The sequence below is a fragment of the Impatiens glandulifera genome, chromosome 7, assembly GCF_907164915.1.
Source record: "Impatiens glandulifera chromosome 7, dImpGla2.1, whole genome shotgun sequence".
NCBI lineage: Eukaryota > Viridiplantae > Streptophyta > Magnoliopsida > Ericales > Balsaminaceae > Impatiens > Impatiens glandulifera.
This window is the reverse complement of record NC_061868.1, coordinates 42,095,540-42,113,051: the sequence shown is the minus strand read 5'-3', so window position 1 is coordinate 42,113,051 and position 17,512 is coordinate 42,095,540.

Below are 17,512 nucleotides of genomic sequence, written 5' to 3'. Positions count from 1 at the left end.
TAAAATAAAATTTGATTTACTAAATATTACAGTAATATTTATATTAATTTTAAATTATATTTAACTTATAAATGAGATCATTTGGAACATTAATTTATTTGTAATATTATTAATTTTATTATTTTATATTTAAAAATTTGTTATTCTTAACAAATTTGAACAATTTAAGTTTGTAAATTTTTTGTTTTTATATTTTTGTAACAATAAATAGAAGATAGTTTAAAAATAATTGTTGTACTGTAATTTGAATTTTTCAAAAGTTTGAAATTAGGATATTAATAATTTTTAATTATCTGAATTTGTTTTCAAATAAACATTTTTTCACATACTTTAATATGATATATTTTTGTTAAATAATTATTAAATGTCATCTATTTCATTGAATTAAAAATAAAAATTGTGTAATTTAAATTTCAACCATCATATTATAAATAAAAATACTCATTTAGACTTAATATATATATATATATAACTAATTTATTTAGACGTAAAATTATAAAAAAAAAATCTAAAATGAATATAGTATTAAAAATTAACTTTTTTATTCTTTATTCTTAATTTAGTTTAGACTTATTTAACTTTTATATTTATTATTTTTTTTTATTATTATTTTAAATATATATATATATATGAGAAATGATTAGACGAGGGAATTTAGTGAGGAAATTTGGTGAAGGAATGACTTGGCATAATCTTATTAGCTGAAAAAATCAAATAATTTCTCTTTTTCCTCCCACTTTTACATTTTCCAACCAAATTCCCTCACCAAATTCCCTCTCTCTATCACTCCTCATATATATATATTAGAAACTCTGTAAATTAATATTCGGTAAATTAATAAACTCTCTAAAATAATAAATTTGTCCGGTCCCAACTTAGGCCAATATAAAAAATTGAAAAACTTGATAAAATATTAAGATAATATTTTTTCGGGAGATCCTTTTATAATTTTCGATTCCAAGAAAATCATAAATTAATAATTCATAGAAAATGAAAAATATATATTACACTCTATTAAAATATGATTCAATAATTGTCTAGTTTCCTTTAAAGTTCAAGTCTATTTGGAGCTCATACCTAACTTTTTTATTGCATCAAATAACTCAAATGTTGTATTTTTGTATTGTATCAAAAAGTCGTGAAGAGTATTCGACGCCATAAGTTCTTCCTTTCGCGTAATAAACTTCAAAGACACCGTGTCATATTCGTTGTCATCCTCTGCATTGTTCTCAATAAAGTACCCACAATATCTTTTAAACTCTAAATCTTTAAACATAATTTATTTTCACCTGAATACTATTCTTTTTTTCTTAATTAATTTTTTTTCCTTATTATATATATACACACATATATATAATTAATTTTTTTATTCATTATATCTTTTATCTATTATTTCATTATTTTTTTATTAATTTAATATAAATATATATTAAATTTTAAAAATAATTTTACTTTATTATTTAATTTAAATTTCTAAAATAAATTATTAAAAAATTATTTTTATAACTTCTGTATATTTATTATTTATATAATTAACTAATTTCTTTTTTCATTATATATTTTATATATGATTAAATATTTATATATATATATATATATACATACAATTATAAATTAAATTTAATAATCATAAGTGGTTTGATGGTTAAAATGTTCACATATCATATTTGAGACCAGAGTTTGAGTCATATTTAATGCCAAGTTATAAATAATAAAACGAAATTAATGGTGCATGTGGATACTTGATGTGATGGCCACTAGTAGAAAAAGAAGTATCAGTAAGGGCGAAAACCGTTACTGAAAGCATCGAATGCCGTTACTGAAACATAATTGTAACGACAAATAAAACCGTTACCAATCGTTACTAAAAAATACGTTACAGAAACTTCACAGGTATCAGTAACGGCTTTCGAAAACCGTTATTGATAGTCTAGGAACAACAGTAACAGTTCTAGCCGACTTAAAACCGTCACAGAAACTTCACAGGTATTAGTAACGGTTTTCGAAAACTGTTACTGATAGTAAATGAACAACAGTAACGGTTCTAATACTTAAAGTCAAGTAATAATATTATTAAGTAAAAGTTTATTTTGGTGGAATATTAGTTATTTTTAAATTAAGATTTTAAATATATTTTATTTAGTGTTAGTCACGAAATTAGTAATATGAGAGGACGGTTGGGAAATGCCAAAAAGGTAACATCGATATAAAATGTTCTAAGTAAAGCCTAATAAGAGATTAATTAGAGAATGTTTAAAACGAGGTCACAATATTAGTAAATTAGAAATTTAATTTGGTAGAATATTAGTTGTTTTTAAATGATTTCACTATATTTTTATTTAACCATTATTAATATTATCTTTGAAAGAAGATATAATAGTATGCGTGAGTCCTAATTTTATGGTTCGAAGAGAGATTGTTAGTCACGAGAATCGAGATTAATAAATTAAAATTTTATTTTGTTAGAATATTAGTTGTTTTTAAATGAAAAATTAAACTATATTCTTATTTAACCATTATCAATATTATTTTTGAAAAATATGATATAATATTATCGATTTTGAAGTTGTTGTATTATGGGAATTTGAAATTTGGAACATGAAATAAAATATTATGATTATTGTATGGTATAAAGATATGATGGTCATTATTTAAAGTAGAGATAATATATTAAATTAAAAAATATCTTTGAAATTTATAAACTATAGAATTAAGATTAAAGTAAAATTTAATTTACTAAATATTACAGTAATATTTATGTTAATTTTAAATTAAATTTTACTTATAAAATGAGATCATTCGGAACATTAATTTATTTGTACTATTATTAATTTTATTATTTTATATTTAAATTTGTTTTATTCTTAACAAATTTGAACAGTTTAAGCTTTTTTATATATATATATTAACAATAAAAGAAGATAGTTTAAAAATAACTGTTGCGTTCTAATTTGATTTTTTCAAAAGTTTGAAGTCAGGACTTTAATAATTTTAATTATCTGAATTTGTTTTCTAATAAACATTTTTTTACATAAATATGATATATTTTTGTTAAATAATTATTAAATATCATATATTTTATTTAATTAAAAATAAAAATTATGCAATTTAAATTTCAAGCATCATATAATAAATAAATAAAACTCATTTACACTTAATATAACTAATTTATTTAGACGTAAAATTATGAAAAAAAATAAAATCTAAAATGAATATAGTATTAAAAATTGGGTCATTTATTCTTCATTCTTAATTTAGTTTAGGCTTATTTAACTTTTTAATTTATTATTTTTTTATTTTTATTATTTTAAATATATATTATAATACAGTACATAGTATAGAAACTCTTTAAAATAATATATGGTAAATTAATAAATTTTCTAAAACAATAAATTTGTCCGATATGACTTAGGTCAATGTAAAAATTAAAAAACTTGATAAAATATTAAAATAATATTTTTCGAGAGATCCTTTTATAATTTTCGATCCCCAAAAGATCATAAATTAATAATTATAGAAAATGAAAACATATAGTACATTTTATTGAAATATGATTCAATACTTGTTTTTCTTTAAAGTTCAAGTCTATTTGGAACTCATATCTAACTTTTATTGCATCCAATAACTCAGGTGATGTAATTTTGTATTGTATCATAAAGTTGTGAAGAGTGTTCGACGCCATAAATGCTTCCTTTCACGTAATATGCTTCAAAGTATGCTTTAAAGTAGGGATGATAATTTGAAACCGCCCCGTGAAAAACGAACCGAATTGTCCTGTTTGGGACGGTTTTTCCCCCAAACCGAACGAGGATGGAGCGGGGATGATATTTGTATCCCCCGCCCCGAACCCGCCTCGATCTCACCCCGTTTCTACCCCGAACACTATAAATATAATTAAATATATTAAATCACCATTATATTTATTTATTCACTATATTTTATAAAAGTTTTAAGTTAATTTCTTTATAAAAATATAAACTTTCAATATATTTCAATATATATTATATTAAAAAAATTCGTTGATATAATTTTATTTTACAATTTTATTATTTTTTAAAATAATATTTTATTAACGGTGCTCCGCGGGGATTCCCCGAAATTGAATAAAACCGAACGGGGCGGGGATGGTATTAAAAAAATCTCTGAAACAAAAATGGTGCGGGGATGGTAAATGCATTCCCCGCCCTGAACCGCCTCATTGCCATCCCTACTTCAAAGACACCGTATCATATTCGTCGCCATCCTCTGCATGGTTCTTACCGACAATATCTTCTAAACTCTAAATTTCTGAACATGATTCATTTTCACCTGGACAGTTCATTATATTTTCGATATCCATCTTTTTATATATATATATATATATATATATATATATATATATATATATATATATAAATAAATAAATAAATAAATAAATAAATAATGATGCTTAAAATTTTGAGCTCAATAGAATCATCCACATATTATCCAAGTCAACAAGTATTTTAATTCTCATTTCTTACTCTCTTTCTTAATTAAAAATGTTTTTTAATTAATTTCTTTTATTCATTATATCTTTTATCTATTATTTCATTATTTTAAATTTTTAATTAATTTAATATAATTATATATTAAATTTTAAAAATAATTTTACTTTATTCTTTAATTCAAATTTCCAAAAAATTATTAAAGAAATATTTATATACTTTCAATATATTTATTATTTATATAATTAATTAATTTTCTTTTTTTCATTATATATTTTATATATGTTTAATTAACAATGATTAAAAATTTATATATATATATATATATATATATATAATTTTAAATTTAATTTAATAATCACAAATAGTTGGATGGTTATAATGTTCACCTTTCATATTTGAAATGCGTGTAAATTTGTGGTAGATAGAAATGTCAAAAGGTAAAAGTAAGATAGCATATGTGAGTCCCTATGTAAATGCGTATGTGAATTTATTGTTTTGATAATATTGTTAAAAGTATCTATACAAATTACTCAAAGAATATGAGAGATCAATTAAAGAATACTTCAAATAATGAAGTAATAATATTAGTAAGTCAAAGTTTATTTTGGTGAAATATTAGTTGTTTTTAAATTAAAATTTTAAATATATTTTATTTAGTGTTAGTCACGCAATTAGTAATATGAAAGGACGGTTAGGAAATGTCAAAAGGATAATATCGATATAAAATGTTTTAAGTAAAGCCTAAAGATATATCAATTAGAGAATTTTCAAAACAAGGTTACAATATTAGTAAATTAGAAATTTAATTTGGTAGAATATTAATTGTTTTTAAATTATTCAACTATATTTTTATTCTTAAAGAATTTGAATAGTACAAACGGTAAAAAAATGAGAAGGGGGATAATCAGTCTTTAGTCTTTGCTTTACCTTTCTGTCCTAACTTTCTATCTTAACCTGAGACTAAATTTAGTCTTCATTCTCATTTTAATTTAGACATATTTAACTTTTATTATTTCTTTATTTTATTTTTATTATTTTTTAAATATATATTATAATACAATATAGATAAATCAAATTATAAAAGTTCAAATGCAAAGTTACATTTTTTTTTTGTAAATATATAAAAATAAATGTTTTAATTATTTTAAATATATATATATAAATATAAACGTGGACAAAATAATAAAAAAATTGTTTTTATTTAAAAGAGAAAAAATAATAATTAATATATATAATCGTTTTTAACAAATATTAGTATTGTTCTATAAACTCTAAAGAAGTTGAAAAGATTAGACCTCTCTAATTGCCTTTTTTTAGTATTAAAGATGGCTTGTCTTTTTTTCAAAATAATATTAATAATTCAGACATTTTTTTCTTATATTTTGTTTTTGAATAAAAGGATAAAATTGAAAAATGTGTTTGGGTTCACAATTTGTGGTCTTTCGTCAACATATTTTAGTATATCATTGGTGCTAAATTACGATACAATATTCATTGTGGGGTGGTTCTTCAATTAGTTTTTGGGATGACATTTTGTGTAGTGTCGAAAATCTAGCTACGACGTATCATGAGCTTGCTTCCATTGATATATGTAGAAATGACACAGTTAAAGAAAAGTTTGATTCGGTCTAGTAGTTTTGCTAGTCGAATTATATATAGAAGTCGAATTATATATAGAAGGAGATTAAATATTATGGAGACTTCGTCCCATAATAAAGTTTTACTTTGGGTAGGACGCAAGCAAGTGTCACCGTCTAAACAAGACGTTATGCGTTGACAAAATATTGATAGTTTCCATGTGAGGCATTACTATAAAGTGTTCGCTAGGATGATTCCATATAATTTTTGTTGAGAAAAACTTTGGGAGTCAAAAATTTCATCAAATATCTCATTTTTTGGATTAGTGTTATTCACGGTGTAGTTCTTACGGATGATATGTATGAAAAAGTTGTGTTATAGCTAGTCGTATATACGTGACACGAAAAAAATTGAATCAGTAACTCACTTACTTTTGCATTGTCGATGGATGACTAATATTTGGAGTCTTTTGTGAAGTATTATTGAGATTAATTGGGTGATGTCCGAATCTTTGGATAATTACTGAGAAATTTGGATTGATGCAGTTGATATATCGGTCATACATATTTGAGTTACCATCCTAATTATTTTTTGGTGAACTATCTGGTTGTAGAGAAATTGTCGAACTTTTAATGATTGTAGTCGTCCAATGCGTATCATTTATAATACTATTATTATTACGTTTTCTGATATTCGTTTAGGAAACCAGAAAAGTTTGTCAATGAGTTAATAATTCTTTTCGAGGATTTACGAGTTCGATAACTTATTAAGTTATTTTTTTTTTCGTTGTGTGTTTAAATAATTTTTTATTTTTATTTTTAATATATATGAACTTTTTAAGAATAATAATAATATTTGGTATATGAGTTCTTTATGTTTGGAATGATGCAGTTGATATATCGGTCATACATATTTGAGTTACCATCCTAATTATTTTTTGGTGAACTATCTGATTGTAGAGAAATTGTCAAACTTTTAATGATTGTAGTCGTCCAATGCGTATCATTTATAATACTATTATTATTACGTTTTCTGATATTCGTTTAGGAAACCAGAAAAGTTTGTCAATGAGTTAATAATTCTTTTCGAGGATTTACGAGTTCGATAATTTATTAAGTATTTTTTTCTTTTTATATATTTTTTGTCGTTGTGTGTTTAAATAATTTTTTATTTTTATTTTTAATATATATGAACTTTTTAAGAATAATAATAATATTTGGTATATGAGTTCTTTATGTTTGGATTGTTTTAATTTGTGTGTTTCATGGTTAATATAATAATAATAATAATAATAATAATAATAATAATAATAATAATAATAATAATAATAATAATAATTGAATTGATGGTAGGATTGTGAACTTAAAAAAAATGTTTGTTTAGTAAGACAAAACCTAAAATATATAAATTTAATTCTTTATTATTTAATTTATTTAAAATAAACTAAATATATGTTTTAAAGAACATTTATGTAAATAAATATAGTAATAAATAATAAATATAATCTTTTTATATTTTAAAATTATAATATATTTTAAAACAACATTAATATAAATATTTGAATATTCAATATATATATATATATATATATATATATATATATATATATATATATATATGAGTAATGATAGTGAACGCCAACGCAAAAATAGAATATTCCCTTTAAACATCGAATATTTTCTCTTCTCTTATTAATTAATTTCTCTCTATCTCTACGAATTAATTAATTTATCTGTCTTTCTCTCTCACTAATCAATTAATTTATCTCTTATCTGTCGTTAATTAATTTATTTAAACCTTGAAATTTAAACCCTAAACTCTAAATTCTAAATACTAAACCCTAATTAATATATTTACTGTTAGTTTAGTTTAGTTTAGTTGAATTATACATTTATCAAAGAAATGAGTGAAAAAAATTAATTTATTAATAATTAGTTACCTATGGTGGAGAGAAAATAATTAATAGTGAGAATAAAAATATTAGATAAACATTTATAAGTAATAAAATTAAAAAATATTAATAAGTCAATAGAAAAAAATAATAAGAAAAAGAAAAAAGAGAGCATAAAGAATAAATAATATTTGATAAATAAAGGAATTGAAAATTCATAAAAATATAAAAAAAATAAAAGAGATAAATTCATAATACAACTAGACATGATATTAATTAAGGTTTATGATTTAGAATTTAGGGTTTAGAGTTTAGAATTTAGGGTTTAGGGTTTAGGGTTTAGGGTTTAGAATTTAGAAATTAGTGTTTAAGTTTATCGAAAAAAAAAATTAATTAATAAATACAACCTATTATGTTTTATTTAAACATATTATTAAAATATTTAATGTGAGAGTTTGTGGTAAAGTGTTGAGTTATAAATATAAAAGAAATGAGTGAAATAATTTATCGTGAGAATATGGATAAATTAATCAGTAAAAGTAGAAAGAAAAATTAATTAATAAGAGGAGAGAATATTCGATATTTAAAAAGAATATTCTGTTTTCGCGGATTTTGTAGTTGCAATAACTCTTATCATAATAGCAGTGTATGAATATATTTTTGTGTTGTAAACCTTTTTTTATATTAAAAGTATTTTGTATAATGCAACCAGATAAAGTCATCGTAAAGATTTTGACAATTAACTAATAGATTGTACATGATCTTAAAGTGTTTCAAATATATTGTACATATCTTAGAATGAATTATGATTATTTTTATTATAATTTTGTTTATAAATAAAAGAGAAATTATTAATTAAAAATATTTAAATTTATTATTGACATAGGCACGTGTGAAAACTTGTAAAATAAATTTACTTTCAAGGTAAATCTTTATTAAACATTATTATGTATTTTTAATTTTATTTTTTTATTTTATTTTTTCAAATAGTCAACATTTTTATTTAAAAACAACATTGATATTCATAAATTATCATTTCTTAAGTAATAATTATTTTTTTATCTAAGTAATTTATTTATATCATTATTATTTACTTTTGTTTCCAAATATAATTATTAATTATTTTTACTAATTATGTATATATATTATATTTTATACATTATTTCTTTATTTTTTATTGTTTATTTGTTCTTTTTTATTCTTTTTAATATTTTATTTTCTTTTAATACAACAAATATACATATACATTCTTTATTTTAAAAACCCAAAAGACCAATAGGCCCACGAAGGCCTTTTGGATTCAACGGGTTGGTTTGGCTCGTGGGTCGTGGAGTTGGCAGGTTTGGAGCGGGTTAAAACCGAGTTTCTGGAAGAATAACTCTAATCACTTTAATTTGTGTGTTTGATAGTCTATATCTTATTCACACATGTAAGAAGAACTCCAATCACTAATGAAAATTAAGAGCTTTGTCAAATAGGGGATTGTGTTTGATGAAGCAAGGTTTAAGGTAAGATAAAAATGGATGTTTTCTCACGGTTGTTGGGTACTCATGATGTTGTTGTTTTAAAAAAAAAGGTATTATTGTATTTGATTGTTGTTTTTTCTAAGTGTTTAACTTGTTATTTATTTTGAATTAATAAGTTTGTTTTCAAAATTAGGACAAACGGATGTTTTATCATAATTTCAAAATTCTTGTATCTTTCTTTCTATTAAATTTTTTAATTAAATGACAATAAGTCATTCCAAAAAACAATCGAGTTTCTGGACGCGGGTTAACCTAAAAGATTGTTTATTACAAAAGTCAGGAGGGAGGCGTCGGTCGATCGGTCGTTAGGAGGCGTCGGTCGGTCGATCAGTCGTTCGTCATCAACATAGGTGTAGATGATGTAGGAGCTCCGTTACAACAAACATCATATTCACAGTGGATTTGGAGAAGCTTTATTTCGTTTATTTTTATAAAGATCGATAACTAGTATATTAGAAATAAACATAAATCTATTCATATGAATATATAAATTAGAAGTGACAAGTCTAATTTCTTTTCCATTGCAGCTTTTGATGGATCTCAATTCTTTAAACTAAATATTAAACTAATTCTAAATAACACTTCATAAAGTTTATGCCCAATTCATACATTTTACATTTGTCTCCTTCTTTTAGTTATATTAATTTGGATTTTCTGTTTTAAAACATAAAACTAAACAAATAGTTGTTCATCTAAAATATGATAACTCTTCTTTTATATAATGTCTAATCACAAAGTCAATTCAGATACCATACTACAAAAACACGATTTTATTCTTATTAAAAATAAATAAATTAAAATGAGTGTGTTGGACTTTTAAATTACAGAAAAATAAAAATAAAATAAAAGCTCTTATTAATATATTATTAAAAATTTATATTAAATTCCTCGAACTCCTCTATAGCATTATATGCGTTGAGCAATCAGTTGGTTTCAAATAGACCATCTCAGCGGGAATATCATATCCAATTAAAAAGTCCACTTGTGACCGGTTCCCCAATATGGATATGGATATATCATTATCTTTTTTCATAGCCAGACACATCATATTTTGGTATATAATAAAAGTGTTCTTCTTTGACAAAACTAAGTTAGCGCCATTAGCAAGATGAAGTGTGATTGTAGGAATATTGGTGTTAAGTTCATAGCAAAGTTCATTAGGAACATTTAATGGTCTTTTATCAATCTTTTGTCTCGGTGCATCCATTTTTTTTGACATACTTTAACATAATATATTTTTGTTAAATAATTATTAAATATTATATATTTCAATAAATTTAAAAATATAAATGGTGTAATTTAAAGTTCGAATTTCATATAATAAATAGAAAAAAAAACTCATTTAGACTTTTTTTTTTATAGAAAACAGTTAATACCATTTTATTAAAAAAAATAAAAAATGAGAAAGTTAATAATCAAATCTAGACAAACCTTAGTTAAAGAAATTGATCAATAACCTTCGCAAAAACAAACAACAGAGATTACAAATGAAAAGAATATAATCAAAAATAGATCTTAACTATCCCAATCACCCAATCAGGGTGTTTATTTCCATGTAAACTTGTTGCCTCATAAGGTCTTCTTCCCCTTCCCCTTCCTCTTGCGATGCAATGAGATTGAATTGAAGAAAATGATGATACTTGCTTATTCTCATTGTGTAATCTTTTCTTTGTACGAACCCGTGCTAATCTGATACAGTTTTTTTTCAGGCCTTCAAGGTTCTTATTTGTTGTCATTTACTTGAATTTAAGGATTCTTACCTTTGGTTACTTCAACATCATCTTTGAAATCCTTTACATCAGCCTTAGTATCCTCTGTTTCAGTTTGGTTAGTTTGAGTATCTTCCTTTTTAATTTTCTTTACTATAACTTGACTTGTTTGAGAATCAACTTTCTTATTCTTCCTCGCCACTGTTTTGTTACCACGTTTATTCTCTTCTTAATTAGAGTCCATTTTACCATCTTTTCTTCAATCATATTGTATTTTTCTTTTCAGAGTCCTCATTGGCTTCAACTTCCTGTTTTTCATCCACATTTTGCTCTTTGATGTTAGACTCATCTATTTTATTTTCTTACTTTTTTTTCTCCCTACTTTTCAGTATTCTCTACTCTTCTTCCTTAGTTTGAGCACATTTCGTGCTAGCATGTTAGAAAATATTGCAGAATGAACACATGTGTGGCATCCATTCATAAGTGATTCCCATGATAATAGATTTTCCTTTTTCTGTCAACCACTATCATTTTATCTGGCAATGTGCTTCGAGGATGCACCTCAATATTAATTCTAGCAAATGAAATATGATATTCTCCTTCAGTAATTAAGTCTATATATAATTATCTACCCAATAAATCTGCAAAATGACAAGAGCTTCTACATTATACATGTGTACAGGGATATTCTAAAGTTTGAATCATATCTCAGCTATTTCCTTAGGGTTTCTTAATATGTTCAAATCTTTAGACCATTGTTAGGATCGGGGACGCCCTTGGAGGACCGGGGTGTTTTCCGGTTTCAGTAAGGGTGGCCGCTTACAACACACAACTCTTTTGGTGATAGTCCGGTTAGAGACTAAAACCTTTCTCAGCACTGCACAACCTGTCACAGACTCTTGAACAGGGTTCAAGGGCGGAAATGTCTGTTTCAGGTTGAAGCAACGTTTGCGACTTTTAGATGATGTTTTAGGAAGGAGTCAGTTTAATGGAGGTGAGTGACCGGTTTTTGGAAGTATGATTAGTTTGCGGTTTACGTTAAGAAAGCAAGAAATGAAAGCGAATGAAAGAGCACGAGACAAGGGATTTGTTTATGGATGTTCGGAGCAAATCCTCCTACGTCACCCCTTCTTCTCAGGTTATGAGAAGGATCTCCACTAACTCTTTAGAGTTACAATTACACTTTCGGTCGAGCCCAACTTCGCTACTCGCCGGTTACACCAAACTCACACTTTGATGTAATACAACAACTCAACAAAACAACACACACAAAGCTTCCGGTTTTAAGCACACCGGTTTTTGAATACAGGACTTTATCTCTCTAGAATTTAATGCTTTATGACTTTCAGAATTTATGATGCTCACAACTACAACTACTGAACTGCATTGAATGAAGACGATCCGTCTTCCTTTTATAGCTAAAGTAGCTAACGGCTACTTTCTTCTCTCTCTTGCGGATTGGTCGATCATTATCACGCCTGTTTGCAGAGAGGTTGCTTGCACGCTTCAACTTCCTTAACACCTGGCATTCATGCAGGTGACTCTGAGCATGTGATGACATACCCAGTTTTCAGATTGAGACACGTGTTGAACATCCGCTTCCGGTTGTCAGCATCGGATCAACAAAGCATCATTGCTTTCCTCGCATGCTTCTGATCGGATCCGATCTTCTTTTATTCTTTCGAGACACGTTTCTTCCGTCATGGTACGTCACTCTTGAAATTTGAATCTTCTGACTTTTGATCTGTACTATCCGGTTTCTGTGTCTTGTACATTATGATCCGGTTGGAGTGTAATCTTTTGTTCTTCGTTAACCGGTCGCTTGAGAAAGTGAAACCGGTTCCTCTGATCTTTAGCTTGATCACTTGAAGCTGGTTTCTTTGAACTATATCAGCAACCGGTTTCTGATCCCCCAACCGGGTCATGCGGTTTTTAGAAGTACCTGCACATGAAGATTAACCTCTGTTTAGTTCGTCTGGCCGGTTCCAAAAATTAATCTACTTAATTTTTCTATCAATTTCTCCCTTTTTGATTATTTAGAATAAATATTCAAAAATTGTACTGTATGGCCGGTTCCAAAATTAATCTTCTTAATTTTTCTATCAATTTCTCCCTTTTTGATTATTTAGAATAAATATTCAAAACATGTAATATATGGCCGGTTTTAAAGGAATTTGCTTAGTAGCCAGTTTAGAAAAATTAATCTACTTAATTTTTCTATCAATTTCTCCCTTTTTGATTATTTAGAATAAATATTCAAAAATTGTACTGTATGGCCGGTTTAAAAACATGAGTTTGATTATTTTTGAAAGAAAATGTTTCAAAAACATGAGTATGATTTTTGAGAGAGATATGTTAGAACATATTAGAAAGAGCAGAGTAACCAAGTTTCTGAAGCAGAATAAAGCATAATTGTTCAAAGTAAAGAAATAAAGAGGTTAGGGCCTGGATGATCCCCCCTTGTGTTGATCTTTTTCTTGCTCCTTCTCCAACCGTCTTCTTTCTTCTTCTTGCCTTGCTCTGTGTTCTTTAGCACGTCGTTCGGCATCGATCAGCACACCGGCCCATACACTTGAATGACCGGTGCCCTTATTCTTGAGATCAAAGTTGGCACAAACTGGCCTTGGTGGTGAAGGCGGTGGAACATTTGGAGGTCTGAAGCTTGGAGTTGCTGTGGATTCTCCGGTTGTCCTTTTCTTCCGTTGATGGAGTTCCTCCGGATCTTCTTCTTCTTCCTCATCAAGCGGTTGTGCATTTATCACAACTGGTAAGGCTGTTTTCTGTTCTGCCCTCTTTATCACATTCTTAACTGCACTTCGCTTTTTCTTGTTCCTTGTACTCATGGAGTGGGACGGTTGAACCAGTGAGAGATCCGGCAAGAAATGAAAGCGAATGAAAGAGCACGAGACAAGGGATTTGTTTATGGATGTTCGGAGCAAATCCTCCTACGTCACCCCTTCTTCTCAGGTTATGAGAAGGATCTCCACTAACTCTTTAGAGTTACAATTACACTTCCGGTCGAGCCCAACTTCGCTACTCGCCGGTTACACCAAACTCACACTTTGATGTAATACAACAACTCAACAAAACAACACACACAAAGCTTCCGGTTTTAAGCACACCAGTTTTTGAATACAGGACTTTATCTCTCTAGAATTTAATGCTTTATGACTTTCAGAATTTATGATGCTCACAACTACAACTACTGAACTGCATTGAATGAAGACGATCCGTCTTCCTTTTATAGCTAAAGTAGCTAACGGCTACTTTCTTCTCTCTCTTGCGGATTGGTCGATCATTATCACGCCTGTTTGCAGAGAGGTTGCTTGCACGCTTCAACTTCCTCAACACCTGGCAATAATGCAGGTGACTCTGAGCATGTGATGACATACCCGGTTTTCAGATTGAGACACGTGTTGAACATCCGCTTCCGGTTGTCAGCATCGGATCAACAAAGCATCATTGCTTTCCTCGCATGCTTCTAATCGGATCCGATCTTCTTTTATTCTTTCGAGACACGTTTCTTCCGTCATGGTACGTCACTCTTGAAATTTGAATCTTCTGACTTTTGATCTGTACTATCTGGTTTCTGTGTCTTGTACATTATGATCCGGTTGGAGTGTAATCTTTTGTTCTTCGTTAACCGGTCGCTTGAGAAAGTGAAACCGGTTCCTCTAATCTTTAGCTTGATCACTTGAAGCTGGTTTCTTTGAAGTATATCAGCAACCGGTTTCTGATCCCCCAACCGGGTCATGCGGTTTTTAGAAGTACCTGCACATGAAGATTAACCTCTGTTTAGTTCGTCTGGCCGGTTCCAAAAATTAATCTACTTAATTTTTCTATCAATTTCTCCCTTTTTGATTATTTAGAATAAATATTCAAAAATTGTACTGTATGGCCGGTTCCAAAATTAATCTTCTTAATTTTTCTATCAATTTCTCCCTTTTTGATTATTTAGAATAAATATTCAAAACATGTAATATATGGCTGGTTTTAAAGGAATTTGCTTAGTAGCCAGTTTAGAAAAATTAATCTACTTAATTTTTCTATCAATTTCTCCCTTTTGATTATTTAGAATAAATATTCAAAAATTGTACTGTATGGCCGGTTTAAAAACATGAGTTTGATTGTTTTTGAAAGAAAATGTTTCAAATACATGAGTATGATTTTTGAGAGAGATATGTTAGAACATATTAGAAAGAGCAGAGTAACCAAGTTTCTGAAGCAGAATAAAGCATAATTGTTCAAAGTAAAGAAATAAAGAGGTTAGGGTTTGGATGATCCCCCCTTGTGTTGATCTTTTTCTTGCTCCTTCTCCAACCGTCTTCTTTCTTCTTCTTGCCTTGCTCTGTGTTCTTTAGCACGTCGTTCGGCATCGATCAGCACACCGGCCCATACACTTGAGTGACCGGTGCCCTTATTCTTGAGATCAAAGTTGGCACAAACTGGCCTTAGTGGTGGAGGCGGTGGAACATTTAGAGGTCTGAAGCTTGGAGTTGCTGTGGATTCTCCGGTTGTCCTTTTCTTCCGTTGATGGAGTTCCTCCGGATCTTCTTCTTCTTCCTCATCAAGCGGTTGTACATTTATCACAACTGGTAAGGCTGTTTTCTGTTCTGCCCTCTTTATCACATTCTTAACTGCACTTCGATTTTTCTTGTTCCTTGTACTCATGGAGTGGGACGGTTGAACCAGTGAGAGATCCTGGGCGTTGGCCTGCTCTTCCTCGTTGCATTGTTGGGCAAGCGCATAGTCTTTATCTTCAGTCTCCTTCTGTAACTGTTCCCTTTCGATCTCTTCCTCTTGTAGTTTTTTTGCGGTTTCAGCATCCTTTTCGATTTGATTCAGAGTTGTAGTGTCTTGAACCTTGGACATTTCCCCGATTTGAATTGCCATTGCCTGCAGCATGTCCAAAAGTGGAGCGGTTGCGGCTTTAACGGACTCGGCAATCATGGTTTGTACTGTTGTCTGCATGGTCGTGTCCATCATGGTTTGTAGAGAAGTTGACAGTTTATCTTCAGCCACTGCAATTCTTTCATCGGTTACGGCTTTGAACTTTCCAATGCAAGAGTCAACCGTTTCAGCCATTGCTTGCTTGATTTGATCTATTTCCAGAGCTTTGACTGGTTGAGAGGCTTCTTGTTCCAGGTTTTCAGAGGTTCCGGATGTCTCACTACTTATAAAAAATGGCTTACTTTGATATAATTCAGCATTGTTGAATTGACGTTGGCAACTTTTCCACCACTGCATGTCAAGACGATCAAGATTTCGCACAAGCTGTTCTCGTACCCCAAGGAATCGTTCGGCCATCCTCATTTCGATCGGGTTTAGCGTCTTTCCTTGGGTTCCTTGAAACGCATTCTCAACTGCTTGTAACCGAGCATTTTCAAGGATTACCGGAGCTTTGTTAAACGCCGGTTGAATTAGGTTGGTGTTAGCCAAAGTGAGTGCCCTTTCTTCCAGCTGGATGAGCTTTTCCCATTGTTTGTTCCCACTAAAACCTGGAAGCATGTCGGCTAACTTGGTTTCGCATCGGAGCTTCACCCACAAGATGTATGGCGCTAGCGCATCACTTGCCCCTTTGTTCATATCTTGAATACACTCCTCGAAAATCTCATTTTCTTGCTCTATGGTGTAAGGAATATCGTCCCCGGTTATGGCTTCATGTTGAGGATTGGTTTGCAGCGTGCCTGTTCCGGTTGCCGTTGTTTCTTCAATGAGAAGTCCTTTGCCTTTATCTACCTGAGTGGAACCTTCAGGTGTTGGAGCTGGTTGATTTTCTGAGACCATCTTTCCTCCTGCGGAACAGGAAGGTTCTTGTTCTTCAAAATTTCCCTCTTGAGTCGGAGGTGTAATCTCTGTTGTGTTGGCCGTCTCACCGACCGGTTGTTCTTCATTCTGATCAGGTATTTCAACCTGATCATCTGGCTTTCGACGACTTGAAACATCGTCCTCTTCGGTTTCTCTTGTGATCTCCTGGACCACATTCTGAATTGCTTCTGAGGTATTCAAGCCCACATCGACCAATACCTCTTCAACTTGCTTACTGGGTGACTTGGAGGTTGCAGAGTGAACATTTGCCTCTGCCTCCTCCTTTGAGTTTGACTTGTTCTCCTTGCTCCCCGAAGATTCGGTTTGCCTTGGAGAATTGGATGGGATGGGAACTGGAATAACGGTGTTGATTGGGATGGGCTGAAATACATATGCGGTTCTTTCCGGTGGATTGTCCGAGGAAAGCGTTTTCTCGGAGTCCGCCGGTTTCTTTGAACTCTTCTTCGCAGCTACCTTCTTCCTCCTCTTCGGTTCTGGTGGTACTTCTGCTTCAACCGCTTTTCTTGACGG